This window comes from Pygocentrus nattereri, chromosome 24 (assembly GCF_015220715.1).
Source record: "Pygocentrus nattereri isolate fPygNat1 chromosome 24, fPygNat1.pri, whole genome shotgun sequence".
Lineage (NCBI taxonomy): Eukaryota > Metazoa > Chordata > Actinopteri > Characiformes > Serrasalmidae > Pygocentrus > Pygocentrus nattereri.
In genome coordinates this window covers 17,198,054-17,207,964 of record NC_051234.1, presented here as the reverse complement: position 1 = coordinate 17,207,964, position 9,911 = coordinate 17,198,054, and the positions used below count along the sequence as shown (strand labels likewise).

Below are 9,911 nucleotides of genomic sequence, written 5' to 3'. Positions count from 1 at the left end.
ACACACACACACACACACACACACACACTTAAAATTCACAGGGGATAATTCAGTGACAACTGAATGCATTTTCGGACTCTAGAAAACAAACTTAGTTCTATGAGGTTCTCTCTGTGATCCAATCAACATTTTCAAACTAAGAGGACCAGTCAGATTCTGCTTCTTTGTCATGTTGCCACACTGCTCAGTGACTGCAGGAAGGATTGATAAAACTTGAAAACATGTTGCTGAAACTCTGCCTGTCTTCTTGCAGTTCTTTAAAAACTCTTCATGTCTTACATGTTCTAAATATTAAGCCTGAAGGGAATTAAATAGTGAACATCTGACTGGTCTTAATTACAACATATACAGTAATTCATCCAGCTTTTTTTCCTTCTTTCTCCCAAAATAAAACATTTTGACTACACTAAGCTACACTTACTTGCTGGGATAGTTCGTTACAGTAGCTGGTTGCTGTGAAATCTAAAGGACACTTAAACTAATGGCTCCTACCTGAAACTGACCTCTGCACTGGACAAAGTATTTAGCACAGACCTCTCTACTTTATCTGCAATGCTTTTTTAAACAAAAAAAAATGATATATCCTAAAATCAGAAATAAATGTTATAATTACATATAATTAACAAGTTATAAAACTGAATTCAGTAAAAATGTCATAGAAAGCATTAAATATCACTGTCTGGGGCGCTATGGAACCGCGAACCAAGACGGCAGCTTAAAGTGGATGCTCCGTGTAGCCTGCATCGAAAATTCAGAAAAACCCAGGATTAGAAAAGTAAACAGAATTGGAAAATGTCAAAAACGACTTCCCTCAAGGACTGTGATATTTTCACTCGAAAACGCGGTCCCCAAAAACAAACTAAAACCGACATTTCGACAACAGATCACGACGTGGGGGCCGCTAGGGCTAGCAGCATGATCGATCTTAGCACGGTGTTAGCTGAACTTCGGTCACTGCGTTCCGAGTTCAGTGGATTCGGAACCAAACTGGACAGCATAGATAACCGTATGGGTGAAATGACGAAATCAGTCGCTGCTCTGGAGAAAAACATGACGGAGGTAAAACAAAATGTAGCCGCTAATGTTACACGACTGGAGGAAGCTGAAAACAGAATCATGTCGGCAGAGGAGCTCTTGGAAAAGAGCATGGCTGATTTTAACAGTGCCATGAAGCGAATATCCTATCTGGAAGCAAAGACCGACGACCTGGAGAATCGGGGTCGAAGGAAGAATCTGCGCCTGTTTGGCCTCCGGGAGGGCGCCGAGGGGCAGCGACCGCTGCTGGAGTTTGTACGGGAGATGTTACCGCGCTGGCTGGAGACCGACAGATCCTTCATCATTGAGAGGGCTCACCGTACCCTGGCACCTCCAAAGCCAAACCAACAAAGAGCTGTCCTTATCCGATTCCTGAACTTCCAAGATCGGTAGTTTGTTTTTCGCTCCACAAAGCAACGTGACATCGAGCACGACGGAATCAGACTCTTTTTCGCCCAGGATTTCTCGGCCGAGACCATCCGACAGCGAGCCGAGTTCAGCACCACCAGGAAAGTGTTCGCTGAAAAGGGGATGTTCCGCGGATTTCAATATAATCCATGTAAAATGAGGATCCTCTACGATGGGAAGATACACCTGTTTTCGTCTTCAAAGGAAGCCGAGGATTTCCGCCGTAGACATATCGGACAGGACTAGCTGTAGCGGTGAGAGGTTCACCTCCTGAATTACAGAATCAGCTGCTCATAACTAAGAGCCGCACTTTAAGTCATAATATTCAGTCTTTATTCTTTTCTTTCTTTCTTGTTAATTGACTTATTACTTTATTAGACATAGCAGATAAAACGCTGCTAAAATGTGTGTATGTATGTATATATATATATATATATATGTATATATATGTATATATATATACATGCATAGATGCTCTTTTTTTTTCTCTCTCTTCAACACTGACACCTATTTTTGTTAAACTTTTATTCTTAAGAGAGGAACTTTACATGGTCATACAAGAGACACTGCTGTTGAATAATTCCATTCAGTGACTAATCTCATGTTAATATGTTCATATGGGTTTGCTAGATTTATCTATTTTTATTATGGTGTATGCATGGTTGACGGACACCACTGTTGCCTTTGAAGTTGGGTATTTATAGTTTAGCTACTCCTCTTTTTAGTGGATTAGCACAGGCCCCAGTTTACTAATCTGAGTAAGGGAGGGGGGGGGGGGGGGGTTAAGTATTATGTACCATTACCAGGATTTTCTTTTTTCATTTAATTATTTATTTTACTTTATTCAGAACCTATTTGTTTTTTATGTCAACTCAGCATCATGTGTCGCTATACTAATATTACAAAAAAAACAAAAACAAAAAACAAAGTATGGAACAAGTGAATGCCCATAATATCACTTATATAAAAATCACAAGTTGGAATGTCAGGGGACTCAGGAAACGAATCAAACTAAAACAGGTTATAAACAGGATTAAACAACTGAAATCGAAAATAATTTTCCTCCAAGAAACGCATCTTACAGACTGTGAATTAAAATGTGTAAAGAACAGATGGCCTGGTCAGGTGATACACGCATCATACAATAACTATGCAAGAGGTGTAGTTATTTTGATTCATAGGAGCATACCATTCCAAATGATAAAAACAATAAAAGACCCTGCTGGTAGGTATGTAATCGTTCAGGGTAACATTCTTTCGATTACATTAAATTTAGTGAGTTTGTATGGACCAAATGAAAATAAACCAAAATTTTTTAAAGACCTATTTCTTACTGTATCTACTTTGCAAGGACTTTATATAATTGGGGGAGACTTTAATTGCACTCTAAATCCGGACATAGATCGCTCAACAGGATCAGATGCCTATAAAGCCCAAACTAGACAGTTAATAAATCAATATATATTAGATATCAACTTGGTGGAAGTGTGGAGGGAACAAAATCCTGACAGAATACAATTCTCTTGTCACTCAAGTGTACTTAAGTCCCGCTCACGTATAGACTACTTTCTTGTTTCAAGAGAACTTTTATCAAAGATCAAACAATGTCAGTATGATAGCATAGTGATCAGTGATCATGCAGCTATCTCACTGAATGTTCATATAGAAAATTTTATCTGCAACCCCCCAAAGTGGCGATTTCAAGCAAGATGGCTACAGAATTCAGATTTTGTTAAATTCATAGGGGAGAAAATAGATAACTACTTTGAGTTAAACACAGATCAAACTTGTGCCTCAGTGAGATGGGAAGGATTTAAAGCATATATTCGAGGTGAAATTATTAGCTATTCGAGTACAAAGAATAAGCAACAAAGAATACGAATGGAAACCCTGGATAAACAGATTAAATCTTTGGAGTTAGAGATAAACATCTGTGATGATTCAATAAAGCAAAGTAAACTGTTACGTATGAGAACTGAATATAATAAACTATCTACTGACGCAGCAGCAAAAAGTCTAATGTGGCTGAGGCAATCCTATTATGATCAAGGAGAGAAAGCGGGAAAACTCTTGGCATGGAGAATTAAGAAAATGCAGAGTGAAAGAGCCATTAATAGTATAAAGACCTCCTCAGGGAGGATAACGGTAGATCCATCCGAAATTAATGATAGTTTTAGACAATTTTATGAGAATTTATACAAATCAGATTGTTTCCATGCCTCGGAAGAACGAGACATATTCTTGGACCAACTTCAGTTTCAGACACTCACAGAAAACACAAAACAAGAGTTGGATAGAAATCTAACTATTGAAGAAATTTCACAGGCTATCAAAAGTATTAATAGTGGTAAAGCTCCTGGGCCAGATGGCTTCCCGATCGAATTTTATAAAATTTTCAAAGAAAAACTAATAATTCCACTTTTTAACATGTATGAAGAAGCATTTAAAAATGAGGCTCTTCCACCCACTCTGAGACAGGCAATGATTACTTTGATATTAAAACCCGGTAAACCTGCCACAGAGTGCTCATCGTTTAGACCAATAAGTCTGATGGGGGTCGACACTAAAATACTTTGTAAAGTTCTAGCAAAAAGATTAGATCCCTATATTTCACATTTAGTTCATAATGATCAAAATGGTTTTGTACCAAAACGTCAAGGATTTCACAATATCAGAAGAGTTCTAAATATAATTAATGAGAAATTTGATGCTAAAGATACAGCTTTACTATCACTCGATGCTCGCCAGGCATTTGACAGAATAGAATGGTCATATTTATTTAATGTTCTCCCGAGATATGGATTTGGAAATAACTTTCTCAAGTGGGTTAAGCTTTTGTATACAAATCCTAAAGCTAGTGTTTTAACAAACAACACAGTTTCTAAACCTTTCACATTGGAACGTTCTACTCGCCAGGGCTGCCCGTTATCTCCAATGTTATTTATTCTGGCTATAGAACCCTTGGCAATGACTATTAGAATGCGAACTGATTTATTTGGTATCCAGATAGGAGATCACAAGCATAGATTGGCCCTGTATGCTGATGACCTGATAGTTTTTTTGACGAGACTGTCCATTAGCATACCAAACTTAATGCGACAAATGGAGATATTTGGCAGATTTTCTGGCTATAGTATAAATGATTCAAATTCTTCTATGCTTTTTCTGAACAAAGATGAAAGGCTAACTCCAGTTATACAAACCCCATTCATTAACGCAAAAGAGGGATTTGTGTATCTTGGTGTTAAAATCACCCCAGACATTAAAACTATTGTATCAACAAACTATGATCCTTTGATTAGTGAAGTGCAGGAGTCTCTAAATAAATGGCAGATAATGCCCATATCAATGATTGGCCGCATAAACATGATCAAAATGAACATACTGCCAAAATTTTTATATCTGTTTCAATCACTCCCTTTGCCTCTTCCAAAGCTATTCTTTGATGAATTAAACAGTATTTTTACTAGATTCATTTGGAATAATAAAAAACCTAGACTAAGACTTCGCTTGTTGCATCTGCCATATGAAAGGGGGGGTTGCAACTCCCTAATCTTAAATTGTATTATTGGTCTGCACAGCTGCGTTCAGCTATGTTCTACTTTTCAAATGAGACACCACCGGCATGGATAAATATTGAACAAACATCAGTAACAAACCTTCAATTAAATCAGTATTTATACTCTGCAAGCCCAGCAAATTTAAAGAAAATGACAAAAAACCCCTTCTTAAAAAACACAATTGACATTTGGTATAGGGCGCATCAGTACGTGGGAGATACTCCTCCCATCTCTCGCTTTTCACCTATTTTGGGCAACACATTTTTTAAGGCAGGGAGAGCTGATGGGGGTTTCAAAATCTGGGCAGATAAAGGTGTGCAGAAGCTGGCAGACCTTTACAAGGACGGCAACCTTCTTACATTTGAGCAATTATGCCAAATATATAACATTCCAAGAAAACATTTTTACAAATATTTACAAGTTAAACATTTCATTATGTCAAAATATAGGCCATTCGAATCCGAACCACCACTGTCATACCTAGAGAATACCGTACTGCAAAATCTAGAGAAGAGAGGCCATATTTCTTTACTTTATACCGTTTTATTAACACACGATAAGGAATCCACAACTGACAGGTTGGATGCATGGAGATCTGACATTCAAGAGGAGATACAGGAGACGGACTGGGAAACTATATGTTTAAAAGCCCAAAAGCAATCAATTAATACAAGAATGAAACTTCTCCAATATAAGTGGTTGATGAGAACCTATGTAACCCCAGTCAAATTGAATCGTTGGTCTCCTGATATTCCAGATAGTTGTAGTAAATGTTTAGCTGGAAAGGGTACTCTCTTTCACTGCGTATGGGAATGTCCAAAATTACAGCAGTACTGGAAATCAGTCATGCAGATTTTATCTAAGATTGTTGGAGTAAATGTACCTGTTGAGGCAAAAATATGTGTGTTGGGTATATATCCAGAGAACTGTACTTTTAGTTCCAGACAAAGGTCTCCTGCAGGCCAGGCGATTAATATCTTTGTACTGGAAGAAAATGGATGTACCCTCAAATCAAATGTGGGTGAAAGAGATGGCATCCTGTATTGTATTGGAACGACTCACTTATATTGTCAGAGGAAAGGGGATAAAATTTGAAGAAATATGGTCACCGTTGACTGAGTTTCTGAGACATTATGAAGGAAATTAATTAGGAAAATGATGCTAAGTGCTGAGTGCTTTTGATTTATTTATTTATTTATTTTTAAAAATCTATTTATTTATTTTACTTAATCCTACTTTATTTATGTGTATGTATGTATATGTATATACCTATATGTGTGTGTATGTATGTGTATATGTAGGCATGTATATGTGTGTGTATATGTATATGTATGTATATATATATATATATTTATTTTTATTTATTATTATTTTTTTTTTTTTTGGGGGGGGGGTGTTGGGGATTATGTTGTTTAATGTACATTTTATGTGAACTGTTATTATTTGCTTGTTTTATAATATTGAAAAACAATAAAAAGACAAGGGAAAAAAAATATCACTGTCTGATAATGTAGACACTATGTTAAGATGCAAGCTTTATATTTTACAACAAATTATGAGCAAATTGTGTTTCTTGAAAATCATTGCTTCTTCAGAGTCACCACACTACTGGACTGACGGGAGTTTCCTAATAGATGGTGAAATGAAGGTCAACGTCACTGGAAAGCGTTCCGTAACTTAAAAATCATGAGTAGCCCTGCAGACACAGACAACAAGAGATTATGGACCCTGTCACACACAGAAAAAGTAGAAGTTCAACTCAGCTCTTCATCTCGCACTGTGTCTTACACTATCTTATATTTTACAATATCTTATATTAATTCACACCTATCAAAATTTACGCTATCTAATCCTATACCATCTTAACTTTTAACACTGAAAGAAAGTGTTGGAAGAAGGGCCGATCGGTAAGGTGGGAGAGTTTGTAGCTCATTGTTTGTCGGTCCTGGTCATGGAGTAGCCCCTCCCTCCACAGTTTAATGTTTTTACTTCTGAAAAAGTGTCATCTTACTTCACCACTTACCAAGAAAATTGAAGAGCTGGTCCTTCTCCTGATCCTAAATATGATTCAGATCTGATGCTTCTCATGTTAATAAAGAGCTTAGTGAGTGAGGTTCAGTCTTGGAGCTCCATCACGTAATCGCACAAACAGAAAACGGGAGTTAAGAAAGAAATATGGAATCAGAACCACTGAAAGTACCATTCAGATCCATAAAGATATTTTAATGTGGAAAGAAATCAGATAAGAAATAGCTGATTGAGTGAATAATGTACTTACATTCTAGTCAATCCAGCAGAGTCACCACACTACTGGACTGACTGGAGTGTTCTAATAGATGGTGAAACGATGGTCAACATCACCGGAATGAGTTTCATATGACGAGCAGGAATCCCTGCAGACTCAGACAAGAAGAAATGACGGGCAGTGTCATATACACAAAAAGTATAACTTCAACTCAGCTCATCATCTCGCACTGTGTCTTACACTATATTATATTTCAGACTATTTTATAATAATACATGCTATCATAATTTGCACTATGAATTCATATATCATCATTGAGATTTACGTTAAAAGTATTGCAAGAAGGGAGAACAGTTAAGGTGGGACAGGGTGTAGCTCATTGGAAGTTCTGGTCGTGGAGTAGCCCTGCCCTCAGTTTGTTTTCACTTTTAGAAAAGTTCTACTTACCTTGTCACCTATGATGACAGTACGCGAGCCGCTCCTTCTCTTGGTCTTGTAGATGAACCTGTGTCAATGATGAATTCGTGTGAGACGTTCAGGCTTGAAGCTCCATCAGACCATTGTATGGACAGAAAGAGGAAAAAAGAGAAGTATGGAATCTGTAACACTTAAAATGCCATTCAAGACCATACAAACATTTTGATATGGAAAGCAGTAAGATCAGTAATAGTTCAAAAAGGGAATAATGTACTTACATGCCAGTCACTCCAGCAGAGTCACCACACTACTGAACTAACTGGAGTGTCCTAATAGATGGTGAAACGATGGTCAACATCACCGGAATGAGTTTCATATGACGAGCAGGAATCCCTGCAGACTCAGACGAGAAGAAATGACGGGCAGTGTCATCTACACAAAAAGTATAACTTCAACTCAGCTCTTCATCTCGCACTGTGTCTTACACTATTTCATATGTCACCACATTTTATATTAATTCACACCGATCAAAATTTGCGCTATCTAACCCTATACCATCTTAACTTTTAACACTGAAAGAAAGTGTTGGAAGAAGGGCTGATCGGTAAGGTGGGAGAGTTTGTAGCTCATTGTTTGTCAGTCCTGGTCATGGAGTAGCCCCTCCCCCCACAGTTTAATGTTTTTACTTCTGAAAAAGTGTCATCTTACTTCACCACTTACCAAGAAAATTGAAGAACTAGTCCTTCTCCTGGTCCTAAATACGATTCAGATCTGATGTGGCTGATGGTAATAAAGAGCTTAGTGAGTGAGGTTCAGGCTTGGAGCTCCATCACGTAATCGCACAAACAGAAAACGGGAGTTAAGAAAGAAATATGGAATCAGAACCACTGAAAGTACCATTCAGATCCAAAAAGATATTTTAATGTGGAAAGAAGTCAGATAAGAAATAGCTGATTGAGTGAATAATGTACTTACATTCTAGTCAATCCAGCAGAGTCACCACACTACTGGACTGACTGGAGTTTCCTAATAGATGGCAAAACGATGGTCAACATCACCGGAATGAGTTTCATATGACGAGCAGGAATCCCTGCAGACTCAGACGAGAAGAAATGACGGGCAGTGTCATCTACACAAAAAGTATAACTTCAACTCAGCTCTTCATCTCGCACTGTGTCTTACACTATATTATATTTCACACTATTTTATATTAATACATGCTATCATAATTTGCACTATGAATTCATATATCATCATTGAGATTTACGTTAAAAGTATTGCAAGAAGGGAGAACAGTTAAGGTGGGACAGGGTGTAGCTCATTGTCGGTCCTGGTCGTGGAGTAGCCCTGCCCTAAGTTTAATGTTTTCACTTTTAGAAAAGTTCTACTTACCTTGTCACCTATGATGACAGTACGCGAGCCGCTCCTTCTCTTGGTCTTGTAGATGAACCTGTGTCAATGATGAGTTTCCTGTGAGACGTTCAAGCTTGAAGCTCCATCAGATCATTGTATGGACAGAAAGTGGAAAAAAGAGAAGTATGGAATCTGTAACACTTAAAATGCCGTTCAAGACCATACAAACATTTTGATATGCAAAGCAGTAAGATCAGTAATAGTTCAAAAAGTGAATAATGTACTTACATGCCAGTCACTCCAGCAGAGTCACCACACTACTGAACTGACTGGAGTGTCCTAATAGATGGTGAAACGATGGTCAATATCACTGGAATGAGTTCCGTAACTTAAAAATCATGAGTAGCCCTGCAGACACAGACAACAAGAGATTATGGACCCTGTCACACACAGAAAAAGTAGAAGTTCAACTCAGCTCTTCATCTCGCACTGTGTCTTACACTATATTATATTTTACAATATTTTATATTAATTCACCCGATCAAAATTTACGCCATCTAATCCTATACCATCTTAACTTTTAACACTGAAAGAAAGTGTTGGAAGAAGGGCCGATCGGTAACGTGGTAGAGTTTGTAGCTCATTGTTTGTCGGTCCTGGTCATGGAGTAGCCCCACCCTCCACAGTTTAATGTTTTTACTTCTGAAAAAGTGTCATCTTACTTCACCACTTACCAAGAAAATTGAAGAGCTGGTCCTTCTCCTGGTCCTAAATATGATTCAAATCTGATGCGTCTGTTGGTAATAAAGGTCTTAGTGAGTGAGGTTCAGTCTTGGACCTCCATCACATAATCGTACAAACAGAAAGAGGGAGTTAAGAAAGAAATATGGAAT

General features: G+C 37.7%; 1 long non-coding RNA gene across 1 annotated transcript; it reads right to left on the bottom strand.

Moving 5' to 3' along the window:
- Positions 1-6,670: 6,670 nt before the first annotated feature.
- Positions 6,671-9,085, bottom strand: LOC108416466. Its single transcript, XR_005129563.1, has 4 exons — positions 9,058-9,085; positions 8,641-8,794; positions 7,027-7,130; positions 6,671-6,699 (listed from the first exon to the last, which is right to left on the bottom strand). It is a non-coding gene; the product is annotated as an uncharacterized LOC108416466 (long non-coding RNA).
- Positions 9,086-9,911: the final 826 nt, after the last annotated feature.